At 33.0% G+C, this 13,474-nt stretch overlaps 1 protein-coding gene and 1 pseudogene across 1 annotated transcript in view; both read right to left on the minus strand.

Moving 5' to 3' along the window:
- The window catches only part of CYB5R4 (cytochrome b5 reductase 4), a 93,073-nt gene that overhangs the window by 22,760 nt on the left and 56,839 nt on the right, over positions 1-13,474 (minus strand). The window lies entirely within an intron of this gene.
- LOC141566877 (profilin-1 pseudogene) lies at positions 7,959-8,833 on the minus strand (annotated as a pseudogene).

Below are 13,474 nucleotides of genomic sequence, written 5' to 3' on the forward strand. Positions count from 1 at the left end.
TATTTTTTCTCTATATTTTTCACTTTGATCATTGTTTACTAAAGTCTACTTCCAAGTATTTTTGGAATTTTAGAAAATAAACTAAAAATGGATCAGTAAATAATACAATTCTAACAAAAACTAAGTTTTCTTTTATAATTCAAGAAATACTCTTTTAAACTTTTTTTTAGCAGAACCATAATTAATATTATACAATTGAAATAACTGTGAATATACTATACGCATTCTAAAATCCTAAAGAACATATATAAAATCTTTCTAAAACTCATGAATATCTGTTTCTTGGGGGATATGACATTAAACATAAACTGAAAAAAATAAAAATCCTGTTACATACACTAGTATTCTCTATCAAGAGCAAAGAAAGCCCTCAACAGATCCCTTGGATCAACTTACAGGAGGTCATGGACAAAAGTTGCACAGGATGGGGAGGCATGGATAGGTTGAAACCTGCAGCACTGGAGGGAATACCATTATCAAAAAATTCAGACACTCATGAGAATATTTCAGCATATTTGATCTTACAAATCTAAGTCAGACCTGAAAACCTAATTCCAAATTTTAAAAAATTTTTTCACAAAATATTTGCAAAATTTAAAAATTATCCACGAAATATGACTATTGTAAGAATTCCTCTAATTTTATGACTGATTCAGTGGAATTCTGTTACGAAGATATGTTAAAATTCCAGCCTAGTCACCTGTCTCACCCATGTGACTTTATTAGTACTTCTCTGGCCTTAGATTATTACTTATGAAATAAGAGTGTAGGTCTAGATGACAACTCCCACCTTGACTGGGATATAGCTGGGATCTGTTTTTCAAAAAACTATGATTTTCTCCTGAACTAATAAAATGTTGCCCTAAGCTATTATTAACTCTTTATTTTACTTTGACATTCTTTACTCCAACCCTGCTTTAAACAATTACAAATAATAAAGTATGTTTTAAAAAGAAATTAAAGGTTTTGAAAAACAAATTATTTTGGGGACAGAAATCTGAAGCACTTTTTAGTCATTTTAGCATTTCTCCCATAAGACAAATTCCAACCATTCTGATGTCTTTCTCTGGAATGTAGCTGTCTCTGAGTTCCTGGTTATCAAACCAGCAGAAAGCAAATTCTGGTAATACCTATACCAAATCAAAAAGTTCTAATGGTGTACTGACTTAGTTAAGTGTGAAGAAGATTGATATCAAAAAGCTAATAATGAGACAATTTTATTTTATTTTATTTTTACCCCATCAAGTCATGAAATGGCTTAAAGGCACAGAAGGTTAAGCATTATCTGCATAGGGGTTTAGCACTAAGAAAATCACTGATATTTTGAAATATTTGAAGTAACAAGATGTTTAGCTAAATGCTCATTAACATGACTACAGGTCAACAGAAAAGAGAAGGGGAAAACATGCAAAACCTAAACTCATAAGTTTTAAATGGTCTCTGTGTTAGTTTCTGCTAAAAGTAGGATATCTGAATTACATTCTCCATCCTCAGGAGTACCATTTAACAAATTACCGCTAAAATATGCCAAATGACACTTAATGGCTTAACATTAATTTATACCCAAAGTACTTAAATAGAGAGATTAACTTCAATCAAAGTTGAATAAGTGTTCCTATGACATTTCTTGACAGAAACTTCATTATCAACAGTATAAATAATAGAGCAGGCATGGAAGATATGTTTTATAATGTCAGAAGATAAGATGTTAATGACTCAAAAATATTGTTCTGAAACAGTTTACTCCTCAAATTGAAGCAATTACCTCCTACTTCTAGTGAAACATAAATCTAGTTCCAGGAATTGAAGTCCAAGTTGTTTTAAGGAGCTTTCCCACTGTCATAAAAGCAATAAAGCAGTGGAGCTAAGATGTGGCATACTGCATGGCCATTTGAATTGTAATTATTTGGGGAGAGGATTGAGAGTGATGAAAGAAGGAGTTTGAGAGAGAGGGAACAGATTTAAGTTGAGCACCAAGACTGCTTGTATCAAGGGGCGGTGGATATATTTGCAAACCCATGTCTGACTGAGTTGACTGAAGTGTGCATTTCAGAGGAAGGAAGTAATGTTAATAAAAAAAATACACATACATACACACACACATGCAGCTAGGTGGCGCAGTGCATAGAGCACTAAACCCTGAAGTCAGAAGGGATCTTAGTTCAAATGTGACCTCACAGACACTTAACATTTCCTAGTTGTGTGATCCTGGGCAAGTCACTTAACCCCAATTGCCTCTGGGGGAAAAAAATTAGAGCAAGAACTCCAATGGCCTCTCCTAGTCCTTGGTCAGAAACAGTCCACAAACAAAGGCAAATTTGATTTCACAGCTATCAATAAAACTTGTTGGACTGAGAGCCCAACTGGAACATGGATTTGGATGGATAATGCCTTATTCTGAAGAAACAAGTAAAAGAGGGTAGGATGACACTGTAGAACAAGATGGCTTATTCATAAGAGAAAAACCCAAGAACCACATGAGGGAAATATGATGAAGAATATTTGAGTGACAGTCAAAGGAGTTGGAAATGATTTTTTTTGGGGGGGTCACTGAAGTATAATTTACTTTTAACCACTTGAACAGAAAGAAGAAATATTTAGATGATAATCTAAACAAATTGCATACTTGGCATAGAGGCATTATATAGTTGTGATAAAGAACTTCAATTATGTAGACATTTGCTGGAACTTTCTCTCCTCTTCCTCTCCTCCCTTCTTCTTTCCCCCCATTCTCTCTCTTTCCATGTTTCTCTATGTCTCTGTCTCTTTCTCTATGACACCATTCCTGCTAACAAAGAATCAATTGCTAGGGTGTAAATGATGGAAACTCTAGGATAAAGAGGCCACTCATCCTTAAAATTAATGATAGAGAAGAGTAAAATTAAGTATAAATATGATATATACTCTAGATTTCAATGGGTTTAAAGGCAATATAGGTTAACTGCCATGGACTTGCAAGAATAAAGAGAGACAGTATCCCATGCTTCAGGCAAAGTCAGCTCAGGAATGACATGAGATACTCAAGAATGAAATTCTGGAGATAGAAAAAAGCTTCAATAAGAAGTCAAAATACAACCGTCTGAAGAGACTGATGTGAATTGACAGAGAATTAATTAGCCAAATAAGTTTTTAAAAGTAAATATAAAGGGCAGCTATTTGGTGTAGTAGACAGAGCATCAGCCCTGAAGTCAAAAGGATCGGAATTCAAATCAGGCCTCAGACACTTAACAGTTCCTGGTTGTGTGACCCTGGGAAAGTCACTTAACTCCAACTGCCTCAGCAGGGAAAAAAAAAAAAGACAGAAAATGAATGAAGATCAATATGAATGACAAAGTTCATAAAACTAGTGTGAAAAATGCTAAAATTCAGATTATTTAAATGAAATTGACAAGAAAAACTAAAGACAAGAAGAGAAGCTTAAAATATCATTGAGAGAAAAAGAAAAATCATAGAAAGGCCAGACCCTTTGCCTGAAGTGGATGGAATAATGGTGACAATCAGAATATAGTAGAACTGCTTTTTTCTTTTGTTTCTGTTTCTTCTACAGAGAAAGGACCTCAACTCTAGAAAGGACAGAACAAAAACAACTAAAAGGGAATTGATGCTTCAGATAAGAAAGTTGATAGTAAAATAGTACTTCACTGCTGTTGATGAATTCATGTTACCTGACAAAGATGAATTATATCCTTTGCTACTAAGAGAAATAACAGAGGTGAGAACACAACCACTGGGAGTGATATTTGAAAGGCTATGGGAAACAAAATAGGTACCATGAGATTGGAGAAAGGCAAATGCTTCAATTTACACAACAGGGAAGAGTAGAAAGTCTGCAAACTAAAGGAAAGTCAGTTTCGCAGTTTCCAGGGAAATTCTTGAAAGAATCATTAAAAAAAATGGCTGGTAAATATCTAGAAAGGGAAACAGTGATTTCAAAGAACTGGCATAGCTTCATCAGGAATAAGTTGTATCAGACAAACTTTCCTTTTTTTTTTTGCAACATTATCCCTTGCATTCACATCTATTCTGAATTTTCCCTCCTTCCCTCCACCTCCTCCCCTAGATGGCAGGTAGTCTCATACATGTTAAATGTGTTATAGTATATCCTAGATACAATATGTGTGCAGAACCGAATTTCTTATTGCATAGAAAGAATTGGACTCAGAAGGTAAAAATAACCTGGGAAGAAAAACAAAAGTGCAAACAGTTTACACTCATTTCCCATTGTTCCTTCTCTGGGTGTAGTTGAGTCTGTCCATGAAGTGGAACTGAATTAGATCTTCTCTTTGTTGAAGATATCCATTTGTAGATAGATTTAACCAAAGGTTTTAATGAAGTATCCCATATTATTCTTGTGGATAAAATAGAGATATGAGTTGGATAAAATAGAGAGATATGGGTTATATAATATAAACAGATAGATTCAGAACAGATTGGATGGCCAAAGAATATTTGTTAATGGTCTCTATTGGATTTTGTAATATTTAACGTGTTAATGAATGATTGATAAAAGCATAAAAAGTATATACTCATCAAATCTGCAACTGAAAAATCTGGGAATAACAGCTAATATACAGGATATCAGAGGCAGGCTCCTAAAAGATTGAGAAAGGTTAGAACATTGAGCTGAATCTCTACTAAGAGTATCTACTAAGATACAATTTAATTGAGGATAAATATAAAGTGTTAGTCTTGGATATTAAAAAAAATCAATTCCATAACTATAAAATGGAGAGATATATACAGCAGTTGCTCAAAAAGGTTCTGAAGTTTTAGTGGACTCTAAGTTCAGAGTCAGCATATGACAGCTAAAAAGTTAAATCAATCTTGTCCTGCAAGGGGAGAGTGGCGTATAGCTTTTAGAAACAGATAAGTATTAATCTTACTGCCTTCTGCTTTTATCAGGTCTCTCTGGAGTATTATTTTTAATTCTGAAAAATAGGATTTAAGAGGACATTGATAAGATAGAGAATGCCAAACGATTTCATGACATCTGAGGACAGATGGAAAATACAGGGCATTTTTAGCCCAGGAAAAAGATGACTTGGTTGGGGCGGGATGAAGGTGGAAAGTGTTGGAGTAGGAGGGAATGATAGCTATGTTAAAGTATTTTCAAGGCTATCATAGAGATGAAGGGGTAGATTTGTTCAGTTTGACCTCAGAAAACAAAACTAGATGCAATGAAATGGATATCACAAAAAGGCCAATTTATTTGATACCAGGACAAATTTGTTTTTAACAATTAGAGCTATTTCAGAAACAGAATGCCTTTCTTTAAGGGGTATTATTTGATTCCTTCTCCAATAAGAAATAAGATGACCATTTGTCAGTAATTTTCACAAGGATGCCTTTAGGTATGAGCTGAGGTATCAAACGGGGGGCTGCAGGTCAAAAAACTCTGAACTGGGGCTCAAACAGAAACTAGGAAATGTTTAATAAAATAAAAATATAGTACACAGATACTGTTAATTTGATATTTTCCAAGTCAGCATATAACAGGCAAGGATCCCTTTTTATCTGAGTTTAACACCACTACTTTAAATAACTCTCTAGCACTCTTAAATTTCAGAGAAAATGACAACCTACATTAGTGAAGAAAGTTTCTACCCTAAGATTTCAAATCACATGCTTGAATCATTGGAGAGAAAAAGATAACTATTACTTCCAACTAAGTAAACATATGAAAAGTAGCTAAAGGATATGAAATGCAGAGATTCATTATGAAAATTAAAAGAACATAACTATTTTCTATTTGGCAAAAACAGTTATATCAGATTAATAATACTTCTCTATTCCAATAGAGCATTTTACATAAAACTAATTAAATGGATGTCAAAAGGACAAATTCAAACTATAGTATATTATATTCTAGTTCTGCCTTTAATATCTAAAATTGCAGGATATTTTAAAAGATATTAAAGTGACTATTCTAGCCCTATGTTAAAATATCCATACTTTGCCTCTTGATATCTCTTTATTTATGAATTAAAATAGCATTAGATCACTGAAATCTACTTAAAATCCAAAGAACTAAACTTAGCTAGAAAATTCAATCAAATCTTTCCCTATCCAAATCTAATGGCCTATCCACCATTTAGGCATCACAACAGATAGCACACTGAGTCTAGAATCAAAAAGACATGAGTTCATATTTGGCCTGGGCAAGTTACTTAATTTCTGTTTGCCTCAGTTTCCTCAATTGTAAAAAAGGAACAAAAATAGCACCTATCTCTCAGGGCTGTTGTGAGAGTCAAATGACATAGTAATTGTAAAGTTCTTAGTACAGTACTGGACATATAGTAAGACCTGTAGAAATGCTAAATGTTTTTACTAACTTTAAATATTTTTGATTTAAAACAGATTTCCCATCTAATGCCAATGGGTCTATAATTACATAGTCAATTCAACAGGTATTAAAACACCTACTATTTGTGCAATAACTTAGCACAGATGGTATAAGCATAACCCTAATGTGTAGTGATAACAGCCTAAATCCCAAGGTAAAAGTAGGAACCAATTATGATTGTAAATACTCATGTGTGCCCATCTTTAAAAAACAAGATCCTGATCCAAGTCTGGACCCACCTAAAAGATCTTTTAAAGTACAGATAAATTCAGCAGTTGATTAATAGCTTATTCTATTTCTTTTTCTAAAAAGGGACTATTTAAGTAATTTATTTCCTTTTCTGCTAATCTGGGTAATCTATATTTTTGTAAGTATTCCTCCATTTCACTTAGATTATCAAATTTATTGACATAGTTGGACAAAATAACTCCTAGTTATTGCTCTAATTTCTTTTTTATTGGTAGAAAGTTCGCCCTTTTCATTTTTGATATGAACAATTTGTTTTTCCTCTTTCCTTTTTCCAATCTAATTAACTAAAGAATTATCTATTTTGTTGGGTTTTTTTTTTAATAAAACCAACCCTTACTCTTGTTTATTAATTCAATAGTTTTCTTACTTTCAATTTTATTAATCTCCTTTTTTATTTTCAGAATTTCAAATTTGATATTTAACTGGGGTTTTTAATTTGTTCTTTTTCTAGCTTTTTAAATTGCAACCCCAATTTATTGATCTTCTCTTTCGCTATTTTATGCAAGTAAGCATCTAGAGATATAAAACTTCCCCTAAGAACTGCTTTGACTACATCCCATAAATTTTGGTATGTTGTCTCATTATTGTCATTCTCTTGGATGAAATTATCAATTGTGCCTATAATTTGCTGTTTCACCAACTTGTTCTTTAGGATTAGATTATTTAGTTTCCAATTAGTTTTTGGCCTATTTTCCCCTGGCCTTTTATTGCATGTAATTTTTATTGTTTCATTATCTGAAAAAATTGCATTTACTATTTCTGCCCTTCTGTTTTTGATTTTAAGGTTTTTATGCTCTGAGATAATCTTTTCTCACCACCTTCTTAGGTACTCAATCTTCACCACAGATAATTCATGACCTATTTATAAACTTTTTCCTTTACCTTATACCTTTTTTCATGTCTTCTTGAAAGTCTCTCCCAACCAAGTCCAAGCAACCATTGAAACTAAATATGTACAGAGCCTAAAACAATATGGCCAGGACACAAAAAACTAAGCAATATGAAAAATAAACACCATATATGTGTGAAATGATATGTACAACTTCATTGAGATCCACAGACTATCAAGAGGGCTAAAGGAAAATCCTTAGAATGCTTATTGGACCCACCATGAAGAATTTATAGTGAGATATGATCAAGAATCATATGAGATGAAAAGACATATGAATTAGTTGTAATTTGCAGAGTTGGAAGGGATTTTTATCAAAAACAAAACAGATTCACTAAAGTATCAAAAATATACACAGGAACAACTAGATGAGATACTTATATACATTTAGAATCTCTAACAGCTGAGACAGAGGGTAAGTTATTTAATAATACCAAAAAAACAAAACAAAACAAAACAAAAAAAAAAACCCAAAGAAAAAACCTCAGAAAGTTTACAAAAATTTTCCCCAATTCCCTATTCTAAAACTAAGATTATTTTTTAAAAATTTTTTGGCAGTAAAACTTATTACTCTACTTCCCCAAATTTTCCCAACAATACACCAGGGGAATCTTGTGTTTTAGGGAAATAAAGCAAATCAAGGGTACCCCAGGTATGGTTTTTTTGGCAATAAAAAAGATGCAAGGGAGTTGGGGAAAGGATCCAAAACAATGAGTATACAGGGTAAGAACAGAAGTAAGGGAGAGGATATAGGGGAAGAAAGGATCAAAAGAGGAGAGTGGGAATTCTGGGAATATCAAAGGTGGGAAGCCATTTCATAACATTTATTGATCAACCTTCACCTTGAATACCTTCCTTTCTCCACAATGGGACTGATTTCTTAATAGTCAGGGTAACAGTGAGATTGAAGGTAGACAGTACTCTAGGCATGAAGATCCATGGTAAATTCCCAACCTTGTAGCAGTGAGCACCTTAGTAATGAATATTACTGTGTTTTTGCAGTTTCAGTCCATTTATGAAGAAACTTGACTGGTTCTTTCCAACCAATATGCCTACCTCTCACAACATAATATTGACGAAGGTTTTCCCAGGTGGAGCAGCAGAAAGAGTGAGTCTATGGTTGCATCCTGATAGGTTCCGTCCACCATGAGGTTGTCGATGTAGGCATTCCAGTGGACCACAGTGCTGGGCCGTCTGGCTCTGCTGCTGCTGCGGGCAGGGGGTGGCAGAGAGTTCGGGGCATGCGCTGCTGTCTGGGCTCGCGGCTCCGTGCTCTCTGCTGCCCTCGGCTCCGCTTCAGAGATGTTTAAAACACTTGAGAACAAACTGTTTTCAAGTACTTTAAAAGCATGCAATTACATAATAAAAAATTAATGCCAATTACAATGGTAAGGATCACAACTCATCCTTGTTATCTCATTCTATTTCTTATCCATATCATTCAAAACAAAACAAAACAAAAAACCCTCCAGAACATTTACTTAATATATTTGATATCTTCTAAGTCTTTTAATATGACTTAGAAACCAGAGTAACACTCAAGAGTGTTATTGGTTAATCCTGTATTTACTAATAAATCAGCTTAGTGAGCTATCACTTATATATGAATTTGGAAAATATATCGTTGGATCTCTGCTAGAAGTTTATGATGCCTATTTAAAGTAAAGTCTTGATAGGAATATTTTAGATTCAAACATATATATGGGACCCGAAAAGCCTTTAGAGCAATCTATCCTAAATCCCTACTTTTAGCCACTGGTGGTGTTCCCTGGTAAGGACAAACCAGCCAACTAAAGGATATTAGGCAGCAAATTCAGAGGGTTATGATCTGAACCTAAGTCAAGAGGACCAGTGATATCTATTTCTAACCATATAGAAAGGTAGTGGGAAAGGTTGGGAAGATTATTTGAAGGGATGGTCTAAGTGGGAAAAATAATAAAAAGAAGTATGTTCCCATTATAGATTTAAAGAATGCCTACACTTCAGTCTAGAAATTTAATATTTTTAGGCATTATCTTCCTCATCTTACTAAATAGTTCCATGAAAACTAAGAGATGTTCACTCCATAGGAACAACATATATGCAATGCAGTCAAGAACATAGTCACTAAAGACAGATCAATGTTTTGAAGAGTTAATGTTACTATCACACCATTATTAAACAAGATATAAATCTCAGGATACTGTTTAGACATTATGGCTGGGGGCACTGTAATATTGCAGGGGAATTTGATTAACTATCCCTATTTCTGGTAGGATAGCATTACTATCCTACCAGTTATGCAAATTCACAACCTCTGAGTCAATTACAATAATGCCTTTTTTCTCTTCCCATATACAATTAGAAGACAAATTTTGTCTCTTCTATCTCTAAAATATCTTTTCTCTCTACACCCATCTGATTATCACACCAATTCAGGTCATCACCTGGATTATTGTAGTATTAGAAAACAGTGAGATACTAACTGACCTTTATGATTCATACTCCCCCCCTCTCCATTTATTTTAAAACAACTGCAAAAATAATATTTCTAAAGCACAGGTCTAACCACACCATTCCTCTGCTCAAGAAGCTCCAGTAGCTTCTAGGATAAGATATAAACTCCTCTCCTTGGCATTTACAACTTTTTCCAATCTGGTTGTCCAACCTCTTTTTAAGCAAACTCAGTATTATTCCTCTCTAAGTCCTCTACATTTCAGCCAAACTGTTCTAATTGCTACTACATGTATATAATACTCCATCTCCTCATCCATGTATCTCTGTACAGACTATCCCTCCTCATGTCATAGATGTATTATTCATTCCTCATCTCTGCCTCTTAAAATAAACCACTTTTTTATGCAAGTTCATCTCACAACACCATTTCCTACATAAAACCTTATCCTTATCCTTCTAGTTGCTAGTACTCTCATCAAAAATTACTTCTTATATCATTAATGCTTACTCATTTGTGCTCATGGAATTTCCCCGCAATAGAATTAAGTTCCTTGAAGACAGGGACCTTTTATTTTTGTCTTTGTATCCGCAGTGTCTAACATAGTGCCTGGTACATTAACAAGCACTTAAAAAATATTTGTTGAAGGAATGCTATTAGTAGAAAAAGTACAATGGTCAAGAAAACATCATATGGGGCATTCTTATAAATCCAGCAGTAAGAAGTCAATGAATAAGTATAAAAAACCTTTCTTTTAAAACACTTTAAAATATAGATTTTTCACAAATTCTGTCTAGCTTTCCCCAATTAGTCAAAATCTATAAGGTTTTACTCTTCTTATGAAATCAGCTCTTATGGAATAGAACCTAATACAATCAACCTGGAAAAAACATTCCAAAAATACTAAGAATGTAGAGAAATATCAGTTTTCTACACTAACAAAAATCACAGAAACTGAGGAAACTTCTCCAAACTTCTTCCCCAAATCAACATTTATTAAGCAACTCCTATGTGCAAGGCCCTGGGTTAGAACTTGAAGATACAAACAAAAAAAGAGATAGTTCCTACAATCTATTGGGGAATACAATCTATTAAGAGGACATTAAGAACAGGGAAAGTTCCAAAGAAGATAACATTTCAGTTGCCTCCTAAAGGAAAATGAGGATTTTAAGGGCAGAAATAACAAAGATTTGCATTCTAGGGAGAGGTTGCATGGAGTCATGGAGACAAGAGATGAATACTGAGTTCACAGAACAGCTAGGCTAGGTCCAATTTGGTAATAAGAAGGTCTGAAGGAGAGTACTGGGAAGTAAAATTTTAAAAGTATATTGGAGTCACATTGTGACGAAGGACTTTGTGTTTTATGCTAGAGACAATAGTAGAGACTTCTAAATAGGGAAATGACATGGCAATCCAAACGTTGGGAAGATTTATTTGGCAGTTATACATGGAAAGGAAACAGGAGAGGCCAATAATTATCTTGATGTTACAATGGTCTAAATGAAAGGCAATGAGGACCTTAATTAGGAAGGGTAGGAGTCGTGAATAGTGAAACAAGGAAAGATGTATGAGATTTTGTGAAAGCAGAATTCACATGAATCTAAAGAAATAAAAAATTTAATTCCACCTTTAAAGGTTCTATTTAACTGGGACTTTGCTCTAATAGTCAATATAAAATTTATAATTAATATTATTGTGCTATTACAATGATCAAGAAATTATAGAACTTGCACTTTCTGAATACATGGCATTACATTAAGTATCTATAATCTACATTTATCTGTCCTATAATCAATTTTACAAATTTTTAAATCAAGGAAAAAGCACTTCTGATGACAAAACTATAGAGTAGATCAAAGGTGGCTTATCCAATTTTTGACTAAAATTTTTTAAAGAAATAGTACATATCTATCGCTATAAACATTTTTAATCATCTTAATCATTCTCAATAATTATATAGCCATAACCAAAAATTCTCAAGACAAGTTCAGCTACTGCAAATTGACATGGCGTACTAGATTAATTTAGAACAAAAGGTGTAGAACCTCAAAGAAAACAATGAAACACAAAGATAAATGCAACTGTAGTATTACTCAACCTATAATAATATTATAAACAGTAGTCATCAGAACAATTTTTTATAAAGCTAACAAACAGAAAAGTATTAACGGAAGCAACTAGGGAAGAAAGAAATAGAAACCAGTAGTTCAGTTTCTAATAATTACTCAGTGATAGATTACTGAAGTAGCTCTCTTTTTGACAAAAACTTCTGGAGAAAGTGGAAATAAATTTGGCAGAAATCAAGTTTCTTAAAAGGCTAACATTTTATATAACATCAAAATATGCTGAAAATGGATTAGCAACTTTAATAAAAAAGATGACATCGTAAACAAATAGAAGTACCTTTCAAAATGATAGTTTGAAGGAGAAACCTTACTCACACTAAGGACAAAGAAAATTATAAAAAACAAAACAGACAATTTAAATTCTGTACATTACAATGAAGGTAGAGAATAAGAAGATAAACTGTTGAATGTAGGAAAGACATTTGCAACAAATATCATTGCTGAAAGTCTAGGGTCTAAAATATAAAAGGAACTAATACAAATATGTAATATAGAGAACCATTTCTAATAGATAAGAAATTTAAGAATATAAAAAACAAGTTTTCAATTAATCAACAAACATTTATAAATTGCTTATTTGCCAGCTATTGGTACACTGAAGGTAGAAGCGCAAAAATGAAGAGATATTACAAGTTCACAAGACATGAAGAAGTACAAATTACAAATGACTATAAGAAAACATGTCTCTAATAATAAAGAAAAATACAAATTAAATTAAAACAATTCTGAGGTTTCACTTCACACTGCAAAACACAAAAATAACAAAAGATAGATATGGTCCATAATGGATGGGATCAAGAAAACAAATACTCTTTTGGTAGAACTGTAAATTGGTCTTTTCCAAATATGGCCTTGGAATTCATCCCAATACTAGATATATGTCCCAAGGAGATCAAAAACAGAAAAAAAAAAAGTACATAACACATGAAAATATTAATAATAATACTACTAGTAGTATGAAAGAACTAGAAACAAAGTAGGGGCCCTCAATTGGGCAGCTGTTGAAAAAATTATAAAAAAAATTTATGCAGTCATAAATATCAGACATGAGAAGCAAAGATGGAAAGGTTTATATAACGTAATATACAAAGAACATCAGGGAATAACTATAACAATGAAAATTAAAAGATTAATAAAAGGAAGACAAAGTTTAGGATAAAGAAAAACTATGGATGGTTCAGAAAAATAGATAACAAAATGGACCTTCCTCCATCAGGAAGGAAAAGTAGAGGATAATTAAACCAAACAGTCATATTTATATGACATACATATATATGTATATTTCCATATACATGAGACAATATTGTCAAGATTTGATCAATGCATGTGGTTTACTCAATTTTTATTTTGTTTTTGTTTTTGTTTTTTTACAAAAGAAAGGGTCAGTGAGAATGAGAAGGACAGCAGGGAAAAGAAGCTCATCTTAGAAATGA

The sequence above is a fragment of the Sminthopsis crassicaudata genome, chromosome 4, assembly GCF_048593235.1.
Source record: "Sminthopsis crassicaudata isolate SCR6 chromosome 4, ASM4859323v1, whole genome shotgun sequence".
Classification (NCBI taxonomy): Eukaryota; Metazoa; Chordata; class Mammalia; order Dasyuromorphia; family Dasyuridae; genus Sminthopsis; species Sminthopsis crassicaudata.